The following is a 17,708-nucleotide window of genomic DNA, read 5'->3' as shown; positions in this document are numbered from 1 at the left end:
AAGTAATGAACAGCAAACCTATCCTGTTTGGATGAAATTCCTTCTCAACCCTCCGCTGCCTTTCTCCCAGAGCCTATACCATCCTTATGTGGCACTTGTGAGCTCAGAAATTGAGTGGTTTGTACAGAAGCTCTCCGAGCTCTCTGGGACAGGTTTTATTCCTGAAGAATATTTCTGCTCTGTGTTCATTAAGAATAAATATGAGGCACACAAGCAAAACAAATCTGAAGAGGCTGTGACTGGGAAAAATGACTGAGAACAATTTTTCCACATCAAACAGTTTGGTTCTCCAGGACATCAATGTAATGGCACATCCCTTTACTGAGATTTATTTTTCCACATCTGACCCTAAGGATACAAGTTCTCAGCCTCATCCTTTGGTAATGCCACTCTGCAGCTTCATGCTATTAATGCAGACACATTGCTTTTCCAGGTGCTGGAGTACATCAACTTATCTTCGATTCCACATTTATACAAAAGCATTGGTAGAAAATATCCCTGTAAAGGAGATGCAAAACTATGGGTGAGGAATTTTCAGGGCCTGTATGTCTAGAGATAACAGCTTTGGATTTAGTAGCACAAACTCTGTCCCATCAGAGAGCATCATGTTCCTTACAGCCCCAACAGTGTGTAGTGCTGTGGTGCATGCACAATCAAGTTCAGATCCCGCAGTGCTGAGCAAGCTCCATTGTCAAAGAGGTGATGAAGAGTGAATTGTGCTCAGAAGTCTACACTCACTTGGGAAATGCCCTCTTTCTAACACTTTGACAGAAACTTCTTCCAACTCAAATGATCCACAGGGCAAAAATTGAAAAGAAATTGGAGAGTAAATTTATTCCCTGGTTATGTGCCTGATCATGCCCCACTCATTTTACACTGAGACTCTTGCATAGCTATGAACATTCCCCATAACTTCATTCACCCCACAATAAATAAAATAGGAGACAAGCCTCTGATTTATTTAATATATTAAAGCAAGAAAATTAAAAACTAATTCCCCAGCTCATATAAGTGTCAAATCTCCATTTTTAACAATTCATAACATTGCCAGAGAAGTTTCAAAAGGATGAATAGAAAAACCTGTTGTTCCTAGTTCATAAACAGAAAGGCAGTCTATTTGACACAAAGCCCATGATCTAAATTAATATTTCATCATTCAGTAGTTTTATTTCTCGGAATTAAATTGTTTTCTCTGTTAATGGACCTAGGCATGTTTCATCAGCAGGAGAACAAATATTTGCAGATTTACCCTGTAGGTAGCTTTTGAAGTGTTTTTGTTTATTACTAAAATACTTTCAGGAGAAAGCCTGACTGAAGAACTAAGGTAATATCTGAGACTTGTTGTCACTAGATTATTTGTTTTCTGCTAAGGAGTGATGAAGAATGGCCCTCATTCAGTACAGCCAGTATGTGGCTGGAGTGCACAGCCAGGGACCACAACTGTGTCCCATGTCCCATGGTACTAATGCTGTCTTTGACAACCAGGACCACTGAGCTTGAGAAGGAGCTGAAAGCTTCCTTTTTCGTCCTCTGCAGGCTCAGGTCTCATCAGTGTGTTGCCTTCTGCCTTACCTCCCATAAGGCACAATTTCAATACCGGCCCCTCCTTGCCTTCCCCATCTGCCTGCATGCTGCCATCTGACCATGCCTATGCACACGCTGACTATATTGATCCCACGCCAGCAGTGGTGCATGAGTGCTGGGCAAAAATCCCAGCAGTTATCTTCTGTGCTAGGTTGGCTGAAGCCCCCCATTAGACATCCCACTGATAGAGCTGTCAGGACTACTTACACTCAGTGTATTTAATCAGTAGATGTAGCCTGCAGTCACAAATAAGAAGCTGTTTGCTTTGTGGTATAACAATGTGTAGGTGAGGGACATTCACTAAGTCACCTTTTTGCCTGGCTTGTGGTTTGTAGCAGCTTCAGCGTGGAGCTGGAGATGACACAGTCCAGGCAATTGCTGGACCTGTAGAGGTCTGCACCTGGTAACACTGTTTTTCTCCTTAGAAACTTAGGACATCTCCAAGAAGAGCTACCAAAAGGTTTGTTGTGTGAGGCACAGTAAATATAAGTGTAACTTGGAGATGGATCATGGCTAGATGCATAGACAAGTGCAAAACCACCCACTAACAACACCCCAAAACCAGGACCCTTTGCCAGACACCTGGGGCATCTGAAGAGAGGTCCTAAACATTAAAGCATAAAGAGATGCTATTATACAGGCATGTACTCTCAAAGGAGATCTGCATGTTTCCATTATAATAATCCCCGAGATGTTAATTAAGTGGGCAGAATGCCAGACAGGCGGCGTTTTAAAGGTACATTTGTGTGAGTGTGCAGGAGCAAGACGAGATTCAGAATAAGGATAGTAGTGTGAAAATGCTGCTGTGTTCCATTGATGGTGAGTGTTACAGTTAATACACAGCTATAATCCAGCAAGCACATAAGCTTCCATGTATTTAAAATAGATTATCTTCGTGGTTTTCATAATAAATTTAATACTTCAAAGAGACATTGACTAATAGTTTTCAGATATTATAGGGCAGACTCTTCCCTACAGGAAATCAATTAAAGTTGAATCTTACTGATTTTAACCCATTTCTCCATAAAGTGAAAAATCAGGCTTTGAACTCTCTTTGGGTATAACCCCGATAGTCTACTCTCTTCCATGCTGAGGCAGAAGTAATTTTTAAATCAGATCAAAGAAAGGAAATATTACCCTATTAGTTTCCTCGGTTTTAAAAATCAACACTTTCTTCCATGTAATCTATTTGAGGGGAAGCAAGATAAATTCCAGGTAACCCGGAAACAATGAAAGCTGGAAACGTATAATTTGCACATGTATAAACTTGAAAGCTGACATGAGACAAATAGACATGGTGCTGACTCTCTGCAGCGAGATGAAAGTAATTTCCAGCCATCAGCCACCATTTGCAGATACAGAGTGAAGAACAGGGTTGAATCTTCCTAGGATGTACTCTTGATGCCTCATGTTTCTATCAGTTTCATAGAGGGTTTCTTCCTTTGTAGTTTAGACAATAACTTGGTCCAAATAGCTTTGCTAAATTATGTGGTTACTACTTCTAGTCTGTGAAGGCTCACCTTCCTTATATTTTGATTGAGCTGTCCATCCAGTCTGAAAGAAAGAGGCACTTCCTCAGCGTGGTTAATCTCATCTGTGCTAGAGATCTATTTTAAGGGAGGTAATTCACATCATGCTCAACTCCATTTCTCTCCTTTGACCATACAAGGAACACTGACAACTAATGCAGATATAGACATACACCACAGATGTCTAAAACTGGGCAGATTAATGCTATACTGTGTATCTGTGTGAAGGGAAAACTTTAATCTCACTGACACATAATAAGATTTTGCAGTTGGAAGCTGAAGACAGATAAATTCTGATCAAGGATAAGGCAGAAATCCTCAACTACTGAGATAATTAGAACAATTTCATTCAGGAGGTTGTGAATTCACCATCACCCGAAGAGCTTAAATCAAGTCTGGATTACAAAATATGCTCCACCTCAGCTACAAACTTTGGAAATGCAGAAATTGCTGCGAGGGATGCTTTGGCATCTGTTGTGTCAGAAAGTCAGTTCAAACAGATTCTGTTGGAGCTCAGGTATTCTATTCTTCCTGCTCCAGTTCACAGAGAAAAACACATTACAGCAAGCTCCACACTGATCTGATTTGGCTTCAACAGCATACTGTTATCAGGAGGGAGGCAAGGGTGAAACACTTCCAATGCAGCCAGAAGCAGCCTTTGCCTATGCCCTCATCCCTCCACGCAGCCTCATACTCTGGTCTCTGGCTGAGGGCTCTGGGAAAGCTGTCCTGGCTGTACCCTCCATATCTCTGTTTGTCTTCTGTCTTATGACTATCTTCTGCTGTCTGTAACTGGAAAATCACCATTCTGGATTAGCAGTCTCCAGAAAGCCATGTAAAGTGCCATCTAGAAACTGGAGTTTCTTCCTGTTTGCGTCAGGACCAGACAGAAGCAGTAGCTCACTTGTAAGGAAGTATGGCCATGTGTGAAGCTTAGCATATCAATACTGTTTGGGATAGGAAGTCACAAGCTGTGCATACCTGCTTTATATCTCCACATGGGGACAGCCAGCTCAACAGTGACAGCCAGAACAGGAAGCCGAAGTCTTTTAAGTCCAGCTAAGCTTTGCTTAGCACAAGTCCCAAGGACAAGCAATGACGATTTAAAACTCTTCTATTCCCTCAGCAAATGGCTCCATAGCATTTATTAGAGAACTTCCAAGCCAATTTTCATTTACATGAACAGAAAAGGGCTCTTATGGCCTGTGTTGCTGGCTGACTACATGCACGGGCAGAAGATGGATGGTGATCCAGATGCCCTCACTTGCAGTGCTGAGGACAAAGCAGGAACAGATGCCACTTCCTTTTCCCAGTGGAGAGAGAACTGCAGATTTGTCTTGTCGCTCTCAAAACTTTGAAAACAAAATCAACGTTGGAAATAAATTCCAGAAGCCATTAATCTGTCTCACTTCTGACATGAAAGGATAAAATATAGAACTGTTAAAAAAAAAACCACAACCTGTAAGCAGTATATTTTCATTTTCCAAATTACTGAAAGAGCAGAACATGAATCCTTGTCTGTCAGCCTGAGAGAAGTACTTTATTTTCCCTGTGAAGAAGCAAATGCAAGATAATGCCATAAGCAAATGGTAGATAGAGTGCAGTTAGACGAACTGCAATGTGCTGCAGCCGTCAAAAGCACCCAAAGATAACTACTGGTAACAAGAAAACTTCACTAGACTTTTCTTTTTCCTTTTTCTGCTTAATTGAACTGTTAGGTCATTACACTACAAGGAGTCTGCAGGACTAAGATGTCTGCACCACACAGCCTCGTGGGGGACAGTAGATGCGACACTATTGTCACAGGTGAGCGATTTCAATCACTTAAAGAATTACTGTCAAAGGCATTAGCAAAAGTAGTTTTTAGTATGAGTTTGTAAAAGTGTGACTTATCAAAGCTCAGTAGTGAGGTTCACACTATTACTTACTATCTGGAAGACACACAAAGGAAAATTGAGTTAGAAATGAGCTAGAATGATTTACATAGTGGCCAAAGGCAAAAAAGAGTAAGGGAGACCCTCATGTTGAGACACAAGTTTCAGGGTGGACCCCGTTTACTTTCTGAAATCCTGATGGAGCTTAGGTGTGTCTAGGTTCAATCGTCGTCTCACACTTGGACAACGCTTAATGTCTACTGGAATTAGCTACATGGATTTCATTAGTATTAATTCAGCATGCTATCAGTCACTTACTGAGGATCTGTTGCAAGTAAGGGGTCTCTCCACCATAGGCAAGGAAGGATCTCTGTCTTGGGTAAGGAACCTCAAACCCTGAGAGGTATCCCTCCTCAAAGGGAGAGTCACCTGGCATTCAGTCCAGTTGCAATTTAGGGAGAACTCGAATTGGATCCATCCAGAGGTCTGTTGTTAGTAGGTCTCTGTGCCTCAAGAAGCAGCCTTGAGAGGCATCCAGCCCAAGAGGAGATCACCACCATGCAGCCACACTGCCTATCAGGGATTTCTCAGAGAAGGCTCACTTAGGCTGTTGTATTTATTGAATAAAGTGGTTGGCTTGTAGTCAAATTGCATACAATGGGAAAGGTGTGCACGTGACTCCTTGTACCCGACTTTGTTCCTTGATAAATGAGTCGTGGAAAAACCACACACTATTCATGTGTTAATCACATCACTGCTGTTCCAAGCCCATATGTGTCAATGTCAGTCCTTTCCCTTTTGTGTTCCCTGGGGGAGTTCTTGGCCCAGCTACAGCTCGGGCCTTCACCTCCTTTGGAGCCTGTACAAAACTAAGGGGTTGAGTACTTCCATATCAGGTATGTAGTGGAACACAAAGTCTTCTTTATAAGTCCTATGTCTTTCATCTAAAGATCTTAAAATATTTTTTCTCAGGAAGAATTAAACACTGCCATTTTCCTGATATGTAAATATTAGTATAGTGCCTAAAATCAGGCAACCACCTGCTCTAGAAGGCATCTAACTATAACAGTGAAGAGTGAAAAAAATGCAGGTTAAGGTGTCAAAAGTTTGGATTAGAACAAGCTTCTTAAACGTAGTTTTAGTTGTGGGGGTTATATAGAATGCAAAGAATGGGAAAGCAAAGTATAAATAAGTTAATTTACAAGTGTATCTGTCTCACCCAAAGTGGCAAGTGGGAAGCAGAAGAATTTAATAAAAAAGAAGGAAGAACAGTGAAGAGGAGTAAGAAAGAGAATGATCACAGTTTATCACATCTAGCCTTGGATCATTTCCACTGTAAGGTCATGTGTCTGCAAGGAGTCTGAAGGAGGATGGAGCAGGTGGCTTGCTTCAAGGCATAGCCCTTAACTTGCATCCTCTGACTTTAAGAGGTGACCTCAACAGAAACTTTGGACTGTACATGCTTCCCCTGTAGCCATCTCTATTTGATCCTCTGCTTCAAGAGAAGGACTGAATCCACTTGATACAGGGACCTCCCCATTCTCCCAGGATCTGCCTGTGCTCTTCACCCAGCACCATCTGGATCCACTCCTTTAAGCAAACGTAGCTCAGGTGCCCCTGTCCCAGCCCACCTGGCATCAGGGCCACCAACAGAGGAGCTCATGACTGCTGTGTTCATTTATATGGACACATGGATATTGGCTGCAGAGATGGGGTGCCCAAAGGGGTAGAGATGTCGAGGACATCCCTGCAGGGTCCACTGCCTGGCTTGGTATGAATGGCCAGTGGGGAGGAAGGACATGGTCTGACATAAGGCATTCTCAGCAGAGACAACATCTGAGAGGACACCCATGTAGGTCTAGTGGCTGTCTCAGAGCAGCTGGCACAAATCAGCCATGGAGCAGTTTCTCCAGACATTTGCAAGCAACCAGCCATAACATATATTATTCTATGTGCTCACACAATGTATGTGAGAATGCTCTGCAGCCATGTGCAGCACCAGGAAGAAATGGGCTGCTTTTCTTCTCTTCTTCTTCCTTTGTACATTGTGTTTCCCATCCTGTCTTCAGAAATCCTTATGCCAAGAACAAGGAAACCCTGCTGGGAGGTGATTGCATTATTTTTTTCTTTTTCCTCTTGAGTGTGTGACATGCTGTGAAGACAGGAGCAGCTCCGAGTACCTGCCTAAAAGGGATAAATCAACATTTCTGAGATTCTCCTTCTGGCTGCTCTCCATACACAAATAGTCTCCTGGAGCAGATGTAAATATTAATTTTTTTTCTTTTACTAAGGCAGTGAACACCCATCTTGCAGTATATCACCCATAGCAAAAATATTTGCACAAAAATAGAACCCAGAAATACATCTAGAGTCATGGTTTGCTGAAACTAGTAAAAGGAATTATGATCTAATTTCATTTCCTGCGCATTTCCTGTTCATTTCCTGTACTGTTTCTCCCTGTGATTCTTGCTTTGATTTTAGATGACTTCACACAATGAAAATTCAGGCTCAAAGGCTGCAGAAGTGTCTTCCAAGCACCTCCTTTCCTAAACAGAGCTATTTTTCCTTTCTTTCCCCTCTGCTGTGTTCACCTCTACTGCCTTTAGCTGAATGGTATGAGAGGAGTATGAGGAGAAGCTCTGTTCTCTAACCTGATCGGCCCTCAAATTGGAGGATGTGGAAAGGTCTTTGTTATGCAATGAATACAAACAAGCAAAAATCTTCCAAATCCTTCATTGAGCAAGAAGGGTGTTGCAATCCTGCATGAAAGAAAGGGGATATATCCCAATATATTTAGTGAATTGTTAAAGTGGAAGGATGGAAAAGAACTGACTTCCACTAAGGAAATTGGGAACGTCCTTTCTGTTCTAGCAAAATAGCCTGTAGGCAAGAAGAAATGTAAGTTTGTAATTTACTGGGAGTTCTCAGTGCTCATGGTAGGTTTCTGCACAGGGGTGGTTGTGGTGGGATGTGGCATAGGCCAGCTGGCAGCAACCACTCCAAGAGCCTAATGACCAAAAGCCTGGCTAGAAGGGGTGGGGATGTCAGTTTTTAGGGACCCAAAAGGTTATTGTAAGGCAGAAGGGAATAATCTCTTCTGCACATCCAGCAGTGATAAGGCAGGAAGCGCAGGGTGCAAGTCACAGAAGTTTTCTGCGGCATCAGAGAAGTTTGCAGCCAATTGTCATCCCTGGGGGATAAGAGCTAAAACATCAGCCTGTTTGGTCTAAGAAGAAAAAACAAATGATGCCATTTTCTGGAGCATGTCATGGGATGCCTTTCCAGTCAGCTCCTGATTCTCCAGGTGAGGGAGGGAAAGAACTGACTGAGAGGAAAAAGAGAGTGAAGGCAAGACCCTGAGCAGCAAGAAGAGAGTGCCTATTTGCCAGAGACAGTGGCACCCAGCCGAGCAGAGATGTGAGGCCAAGGAGTCACTGTGAGGCCATCAGCCCCCCACAGTGTGAACAGGGCCTCATCCACCAGCATCCAGCACCAGCAATGCGTGACCACTTGGCACTGCTGGTCAGGCTGGGTGTTTCAACATCCCTGGGATGTTCAGCCCTGAATAATGGAGAGATAATGGCTGATGGAGGAGCCATGGCGCCTTTAGCACACTCCTTTCTGGTGCCATCTCAAAAAGGGGTTGCAAACTAAGCAGCACACCCCAAAGAACCACCATGTGCTAAATGCATGTATCAAAACTCACGGAATATCTCCTGCAAGGCTAAGATCTGGTCAGCAAAAAGGCTGCTTTGAAATTAATGGTTACTTTTATTGAGGTGTAACAAAGTGGACTTCATCTAAAGGCCATTTATTTTTAACTCCTGTAAACCTATTAACACAGCTTGGAGTTTGAGCACATCTCCGTTTTACGCTGATCTAAAGCCAAGCATGATGCCAAGTTATTGCACACAAGAAAGTCAGACAGACTGTAACTTTCACTTTAGTAGCTGAACAGTTAAGGATTATGTTTGCTACGTTTTCCTTCTTTGAAATTTCCTCATTCGTAATGTATGAGTGAGATCATTAAAAGCAACATATTGGCTGATACCATCACAGCTGCTACCTAACTGTAACACTTCATAGCAAGGAGTAACATTACTTTTCTCTTACAAATGTGTTCGGAAAAGTAAAGAAAGAGACGTGTGGCCGCAAGAACAACAGTGTAAAATGTTTAACTTCACAGAAAAAACTTCACATGTTGGGCAATTACTGATTTGCTATTAACCTCCTTTTGCCAAACCTTTTCACCCTTTGTATCTATTGCAATATGGCAGCATATTTTTTCCCCTGAACAAAATCAATATCACATTAACCCCTAATAAAAACAGATTAAGTCCTTCAGTGAACAGAAAACATCTCCACCCAGGGAATTTTAAATTCCCTACCCCTTGACTGCTTAGAAACATAATGATGATTATTTTAAGCCAGGGATGGGGTATGTCAGCCTTCTCAGAGAGAAAGATGTTTTAGGACTTCGAGGAATAAGCTCTGTGATTGGTGTTTTCATTGGGTGCTGGGTGCTGATCTGGTGCAGATTTGGCTAAACACCCTAAATAAAAGTGCATTTAGGTTGACAAACAGGTACTCTTTCAGCTGAAGGCAGGCTTTTTCCTTTTCTTGTGGATTATCTGAATCTTTACATGCTTTATGCCTACATTTTTATATTTCTCATTTTAGGGAGAGGAATTAAAAGAATCTGCATTATAAAGCTGGCTTTAAATTTCCAAATATCTTACTTCCTATCCCAGCCTGAGGGAGATGCTTATTCTTTATAAATCACTAGTCACCTCTAATAGCTTTGTTCCACTGCAGGTCCAAGGGAAAAAAAGGCTAAGTCCACACCATCATAAAAAATGAATTTGCTGTCTTTGAAAGAGAGGGCATTCCCTCTGGGTGTATAGCAACAACTTTAGATGTTATGAGCTAATCTGCAGATGTCTGGACTCACTCTGAACCACCTGAGGCCTGAATTTGCACATACACGCCCTATGCTGCAGTGATGGTCTCTCCATCCCCTCACACCTGGCTTTACACCACAGTCACCCTTCTGATACCAGTCAAGATTTCTCTGGCTTGCACAAGCAGAATGGAATTGAAGGTTCATTAGTCTTAAACTCTGAGTCAAGTAGATAAAGCTGGGATAAAAGACTTCCTTCTGTTGCAAATTCATAATTCATTTTGAGTGTGGCACATGAAACAGAGGGAATAACATAGTCCTTCCTGAAAATCTTCAGTCAGGGTTTTAATTGTGCCTCAGAGGAATAAATTCAGGGTGTTTGCCTTCCTCCCGCCCTCAACCACCCCCACCCCCACCCCCCCCCCCCAAGCCACTCCTCCCTTTTCCTTCCTCTGATAACAGCTTGGTTTTTACTAGCATCACTTCTGGCTTCTTTTATCATTTCCAGCCTCTGACAGAAGTGCTCAGCTACGCTTTCCTGTTCGATAATGAATAGGCACATTTGGAGCTGCAAATATTTGCACTTATGAGCTCATCCAGGCAAAAGATGCTAAAAATGTGACTTATCTAAATGGCAGGCAAGGGACCAAGTAAACCACACATGCCCCTTCACCATTCCTCTGCCCTGCCTCCTGGGTACCATACCTAAGAGAAAGAAGGTGACAAAGTCTTGCATCAGCTTTTCTGCTATTTCTTCATAGTCTCCGAACTCCTGCAGGAAAGGTCTCAAGGAAGTTACATCAGTTGTGCCCAGTTAATCTGGATGCATCTGAGCTTGCCACCTTTCACAGCCAGAGCAACAGGCATTTTGGAATGTAATTTATTCAGTTATAAGGTAGATGATCAGAGTAGGTCAGCTGAAACTCTTTCCCTGGAAGAGGCTGTTTATTTCTAGGAAGCTGTGGCCACACTGCAGGGAAGGGAGAAGGAGGTCTGTAAAGGGGATTGACAAGTGTGACTGGGGACAGAAGACAGTGCTCAGGAACTTGGTCAGAGCCTCTAAAAGAATCTGTAAGAGCACCTGATCTTGGATTTCCTTGCCAAAACTAATGTGGGCGCAGAATTACTTCTTTAAGTAGCCAATAAAGCCAGAGTTTAACTTAAGCATTTAACAGGAGTAGAAATTGAAAGAAGTTGGAAGAAAGCACTTACCGTTCCTCTTTGGGGTCACTGGAAAGCAGCTGTGCAGCACAGCTGTGTGCAGTCTTTGGTGCAGGATAAGCTCTCCCCTTGCTTAAAGCCAGGCTTGTGTCAGACGGGTCATTTTCCAAAAGCTGCTATAACTTCAAAACTTGTGGTTTGAATTCACCATGCAAGAGACATTGCTGATGAGCTCTGCCAACACGTTCCCTGAAGGACATTCTTCATGGCATTCATCCAATCTAAAATTTAAGGCGACGGACGCCTTTGGGGTGGGTTGCCATGAGGGGTAGTGCAGAGGTACAGGCATGCTTGGGTGGAGAGCCATGGGACTTCTTCTTATGCTTTGCCTCCATCTCTATGCTTCATTTCATATCCATCCATTCCCATGTCTGGCTTTCATACCCAGTCCTGAAGGTGGCTCTTACTTTTAAAAAGAGAGTGGAAGAATTTAGCACTGTAGAATATGGATGAGCTGTCCCCATGAATAAGACTTAGAAAAAAGCACAGCTATTTTGGAGTGCAAAAGAGTAATGCAGAGCAGGCTCATACTACGTGTCTTTAGGTTTGTAAAATGAAAGCTTTAAACCAGCTTTTGTTCACTTCAATCAAAAATACAAATAAACAATACCCACAGAAAAAGAGAGAGGAAATATTCTGCTCCTGAGCTGCATTTTTTGAATTCCAAATTTTCCTTGGGAGGGAATCTTTTCCAGCAAAGCCTGAAATCCACCAAAACTGGGAACAAATGACACTGTTTGCACAGTTTCAGTAGTACCACTGGGCACTGCTGCAAAAAACCATGGCTGATATTCATGCAGAAGGCCTCCTTTTTCTCTTTGCTCACTCAAGCAAGCATCAGGAGAGTTTGAAATGTAAACCACATTCCTATGTGACGATGAAAGAAAAATCACTTGGAAGGAGACAAGGAGGAACTGAAGTTACTCACTCAAACCAGTCAGGCTGACGAATTGCTTTTGCTGTCTCTATTCATCCACATAATGGCTTTCCCTTTCCCTGGCCAGTTTATAGAAGAATAATTATCTCTTTCAGATCAGCTGCCTTGGCTTCGTCATAAATCAGTTCCTTCCTCTCCTCTTGCCCTCCCACTGCCTCCTTCCCCATTTTTATTAGCACATCCTTCGCATAAGCCTTTTGAAGTCCAGCTTTCCACTGACTACATGAATCTGATGACTGAAGCCTCCTGTGAACTCACCATTTTTGCCACAAAGTCCTGCTTTTCCTGCTATAGCTGAACAAGTCCATGTGTGTACTTGTGACAAGTTGTGACAGAGCTCAGAGGAGAACAAGCCAGCCATGTGACATAAAGGACAACATGAGATGAGTGAAGCTGAGCCTAGTTGACTGTGCAAGGGGAACTCCTGGCTTTTTCAGAGCTCCACACGTCTCACACTGCAAAAAAGCCTGCAAAGGATTTGTGTAGTCTCATTAAAGATACAGAGGTCATTGCAGAATGAAGTGTGTGAGAGCAGCCATCCCAGAGGTATCAGCATTCGAGTGTAAGTTCAGTGCTGATGCTGGGTGATATCAGGGTGGTTGGATACCATCAAGTTTGGGATGGACTTGCCCAAAATGGGCTGAAGTCTGTTAAATAGTAGGGCAGAAAACGAAGCCTATTCATTGCAGCTGCAGGACAGACACTGTTTCAGAGCCAGGAACAACTCTCTTTTGGTCTCTTAGGTATTGCTGGCCCTCATCTGGTCTCCCCTTGGCACGAGTAAACCCTACGCTCTGTACCACTCAGATGGCCTCCTGCTTCCTCCATCCCAAATTGTTCAGCACTGGCAGAAGGACGTTTTGACGTGCTCCTTCTGGCTGCTTTGATCTGCCCAGACAACTGACACCTTCCCACTTCCACTGCTCACTTCTCATTTCCGTTAGCCTGAAACCATCAGCAACCAAATCATGGCTCTGCTGGAATCAGTGGCAAAAATTACATACTCCCAGAAAGCCCTGGTTTCATCAGAGCTGTCATCAGAACAAATAGCCAGAAGGCTGATCGCCCCAGTGATGGACAGAGTGCCTTCATGCTGAAATGCCTTTTTGTGCACAGTCTATTGGCTTTCTATCATTCCATGCTAAAAGCTCTTATCTGGTTTTTTGTCTACTATTGTGTGAGGTTTTTTAGTATTATTACAGTATCTTGGATGCTTTAAAGTTTAAAAAAGGCCTTTTTAATGCATTAAATGAGCTGGTCAGATTTTGCTGATGAGAAACAAGGGGAGAAATATCCAGATCAGTCACTCTGAATTTCCCTTCTTTTGTTTCTTATTTCTCATTCAGGTTTCCTGAAATACATACGGTAAATAAGAGATTTTTCTCATACCTCCCTGCCTAACAAAACTGGATTGAGCAAGAACTCTTAGGGGTCCCTGGTGAAAATAATGCTGGATGTACTTGGCAGAAAATTTCAGATACTACTCTAGTAGTTATTTAAAATCCAACAGGCCAAATGGCCTCAACAGTGGCAGGGTTTTTTTTTTTTTATTTATACATTCTGGTCCTCAGAAATGTAATAAAATAAGCTTGACATTCTGCTTGGGCAAGATCTATGAAAAATAAGCTCTCACTGCTGAGTTATGAGTGTCTGAAAAAAATTAAGTCACGGACATATATTACCCCTCACAGTGACAACAGTCTATGGGCAGTGTTTTGGGTATAGCTGTTTTCTTCCCAGTGCCAAATACTGCAAGCCTTAAGCAGGGAGTACTGGGGATTGCTGGTGGGTTTTTTTTGAAGGACCTGATACAAAGCCCTTTGTTTATAGGGTGCATGGTCTTAGTTAACAGTAAAGCACTGCTACTGTGTGGCATGGCTGGCAGACTCAAAAGGCTTTGAACAGAAGAGAAAAGGAAACAGGCGCATCAAAGTGGAGCTGACAGGTGATGCCAAATTCATTTGCAGCACATTGGCTTACTTTTCTCTCTCTGATTTCACATGACCTCTTTGCATGGGTTGTGGCAGGGGCGGCGTGGGCTGAACCAGCATCAGGCTGCATGCACATGGAGTTCACCCATTTCCTTACAGAGACTGGGATGATTGCTGTCATGGGTTGGGGGTTTCTAAAGGACTTTGGGAAGAAGCAGAAAGGTAAGAGCTTAAAGAGCCTGCAAGGCTCTCAACAACCATGCAATAAGCTTCTCATCACTATATGCAGGTTTCTGATGCCTGTATTTGATACTAATTTCTTCCTTCCCTAGTCCCCGCCTTGTTTAATTAGATGCCCCCTGCAAGAGCAACAGGTAGATTCATTGTGCTTGCAGCAGGAGTAATTACATTATTCCTTTTCACTAGCACCTGGACATATATTCTAACCCCTAAGCTGTAAATGAGGGATAAATCACCAAGGAGACGGCCATGTTATTTTCCTCCGTCATCTTTCTCCCTTGCCACATGAAGAGAGCAAGCAGCTCTACTGCTGCCTTCAGAGAGGAGAAGCTGCACAGCCACAGCAGCAGCCAGGCTACTTCTCCCATCTCCCCTACTCTTCTGAAAGAGTAGATTTTCCCAATTTTATTTCAGCTACCTGCGAGGAGAAGTAAGGTGGCTCCAACCTGCAACTTGGCTGGAGATCATGAAGCTCCTGCTCATCTTTCTCTCCACCTCACACACTTCTCACTGGCAGCTGCCAGTTTCTCAGACATCCCCACGTTTTCCCCTGTAAGGGGTATGCAGACTGCCAGTTTGACTGCCTGGCTCCAGGAATATGTTCATACCCCAGAACCACCATGCTTACCTGCAAGTCTCTGCATGTTTATCGACCGCTTAAGGGTTGCTCCTGCAGTCCTCCCTCAAGCAAAACCCCTATTATGGCTGTGATCTTCTGCATGCAGGGAGATTCTCCCCCACGCAGGGAGGTTTGGCTCAGCCTGATGCAGGCACAGGAGCTGCAAAACCAGGTCTTCCTCTCTGCAGAGCAGATACTGTGGTGGCTGGGGTCTGTGTGCATGACGGGGCCTCAGACTTGTCAGGGTCTCACAGTGAACATGCCCAAACCTTCCCTTACCTGGGGACTCAGGATGAGGTAAGGCCTTTCAGTTCAGGAAAGCCATGTTTTACTCAACATAAACTAAATGCTTGGCTTCTAAAATTGATAAAGTACAAAGGCATCCAGTAAAACAGAGTGGAAATAAGGAGGATTTACAGCCCTGTCTCTCTCTCTGCCTACTACATCCTTCCAGGCTTGCATTCAGCCAAGTCCCTCTGGTCCCTGGGAAGTGCTTTCCCTCGCATCATTTAGCCCTCCTGTTTCAGAAAACATGAGACTTGCTACTGTGACCTTAGAGCCTTTAGTTGTTCAGGAATACAGCTGTGCTCCTGGGTATCTCCGTTTGGAGAGATGACATATACAGCAGTCTCATGGGACACATGCACAGCTTTGGGCAATTGTCAGGACCCTGTCTTGACTTCCAAAAATGCGTATGTCCATCAAATATATGTAAGAATTTAGGTTTCCAAACTGAGGATAAAGCTCCACCATGATGCCACATAAGAATACCTGCAATTCATAATGTGTCAAGGACCAAGTGTCCAGCTTTCGTTATGCAAAAGAGCTGATATACAGCATTGATCCATGTAGCCACACATTCCAGGAGATGAAAGTCTTGTCCAGTAAGAGGTAAATGAATAAATCTGTTTCATACAAAACACTAACAAAAAACAACTAGTTTTATTTAACCCTTTTTGCTAACCAAGTTCAACCCATGACCTATGAAACAAATCTCGTATTTAAAATCCAATTCTCTGCTCTACTGCAAAAGAGCAATTAGGAAATAATTCTGCAATAGCATTGGATGTACCAGACTGAGACATATGCTTTTAATCACAGATAACAGCAGTATTTATAGCAGGGTGGGGTGTTGATATAAATTCCTTCACAAAAAAAAAAACAAAACCCAAACAATGGAACATACCCACCCCCCACCCCCCACCCCCCCCCCCCCCAATTCTGCGTAGAAAGTTAGTGAGAGAGAAGAATAAATAGGACTTGAAAGAAAACCACCGGCAGTTTAGCTAATGCTTTTGTACAAAGAATGAACCAGAGCCAAGCCAGCCACATTTGTGAAAACAGGGCCCTGTGGAACTAAATATATTGCTGATAAAGTTGCTGAAATATCTACCAGCTGTAAGAGAAATCGGGTGTTATACAAGATGCTGGATCTTCACATGGTAAGGGAACAGAGAAGGTGGCCTTGTTATTCAGAGCTGAACATAGAAAGAAGAAACATAGAAAGAAGCTGAACATAGAAAAGTTTCCCTTTTTGTATGTGAGTTGAAGAGTGAAGAGGTGATGGCTATTTCTGTAGCAAGAAATAAAATGGGCTGAAGCCCCTTTCCTGGCTTTGAGAAAATAGCATGGCTCAAGCCTGTGCTTTTAATTTCTTTTCTCTCCAAAACACAGTTCCAGGTAGTGTTTAAGCATGGGATGTCTCCCAGTTTGGAGCCCCAGTCTGTGTCTGGGCAGAGGCTGGGAGAAGCTCCCTGGGGCAGGCTGGACCATACCAGGAAGCAAGTGAGCATATGTCGTCTGAAGCACCCCCTCACTGTCATCGTGATGCACACTGATACCTGTATCAGTATTTGAAACACTTTACATCAGACTAAGCCCCAAATCAACAGCTAGCAGGAGGCTGCTGATATTCCTCAAAAGAGCCTCATCATGCTGCCTTCACTCAGGAAAAAAAGACAAAACTTAGCAGTTTGCCTGGAGCAAGAATATGAGATTTAGTGTCCAGTCTGTAACTGTAAACAAGGGGAGGGTGTTAAGCTCAGCCCTATTTCCCTGCTCCCTCACATCTCAGGTAAGGATGCTTACATGCTTTATCATGACACTTTCATATTTAACTTAACTGAGAAGTCCATAAAGTCCCTTTAAATAGAAAAAAAAATATAATTGAATAATTTATCTGAGAGTAATTTCCATTTCATCTCCAAGTCTGCTGAAGTCAGTATTGCCTGCTGCTGGGAGCTACAGAAAGTGCACGTGCTGCAGGGTACCAGGAACCACAGCAAGCGCACAAACGTGTGCCCGCAACAAGCCTGCTCCTGGGCTGCATGCAGAGCATGAGGTCTCTACTGACAATCAAAACAAGCCCTTCTTGCTTGCAGCTTGTGAGCTGCAGGCCTACACACACTTGGTGGTTTGGTGGGTCCTTGGGTGCCCTGGCTGCACCCCAACACGGCAGGTAGGAACCTTGCTCCTCAAAGCATTTACTGACCAGCACCTTCCCCATCTCTGCCAGCCAGCACTGCAGAGACAGAGATGCTGCCGCGTGTGAGTGCCTGGTCTGATGGCCTCATCTCTCAGGAGCTGCCAGATGCACTGGGGAGCACACAGATGGGGAGGGCAAGGCTCCCTCTGGCTCTGTGCTTGTCATGCAGCTTGGATCCTTGGGTCCACCCAAGAGAGCAGCTGGGAATGAGCAAATAGGGATGGAGATGGGGAGCTGGTCTTTTCAAGGGCATTCAAAATCTGGACCAGGGGAAAACAGCCAGGTGTGCAGTCCGGGTAGCAAAAGCAGATCATAGGGAAGGCTGTATTTACCTGTATAACAGTCACATTGTAGGAACCAATTAGCCAGTGCTTTCAAATTGCTGTGA

At 43.5% G+C, this 17,708-nt stretch overlaps 1 long non-coding RNA gene across 1 annotated transcript; it reads left to right on the top strand.

The window, feature by feature from the left end:
• Positions 1-11,941: 11,941 nt before the first annotated feature.
• On the top strand, positions 11,942-13,644 carry LOC133274812 (uncharacterized). The gene is made up of 2 exons (XR_009745288.1): positions 11,942-12,607; positions 13,392-13,644. It is a non-coding gene; the product is annotated as an uncharacterized LOC133274812 (long non-coding RNA).
• Positions 13,645-17,708: the final 4,064 nt, after the last annotated feature.

The sequence above is a fragment of the Pezoporus flaviventris genome, unplaced genomic scaffold (assembly GCF_033815535.1).
Source record: "Pezoporus flaviventris isolate CSIRO_AGI_PZ_B2104156 unplaced genomic scaffold, CSIRO_AGI_Pfla_v1 ptg000036l, whole genome shotgun sequence".
Classification (NCBI taxonomy): domain Eukaryota; kingdom Metazoa; phylum Chordata; class Aves; order Psittaciformes; family Psittacidae; genus Pezoporus; species Pezoporus flaviventris.
Note: the sequence above shows the minus strand (reverse complement) of the source record. Positions and strands in the feature narration are given on the sequence as shown.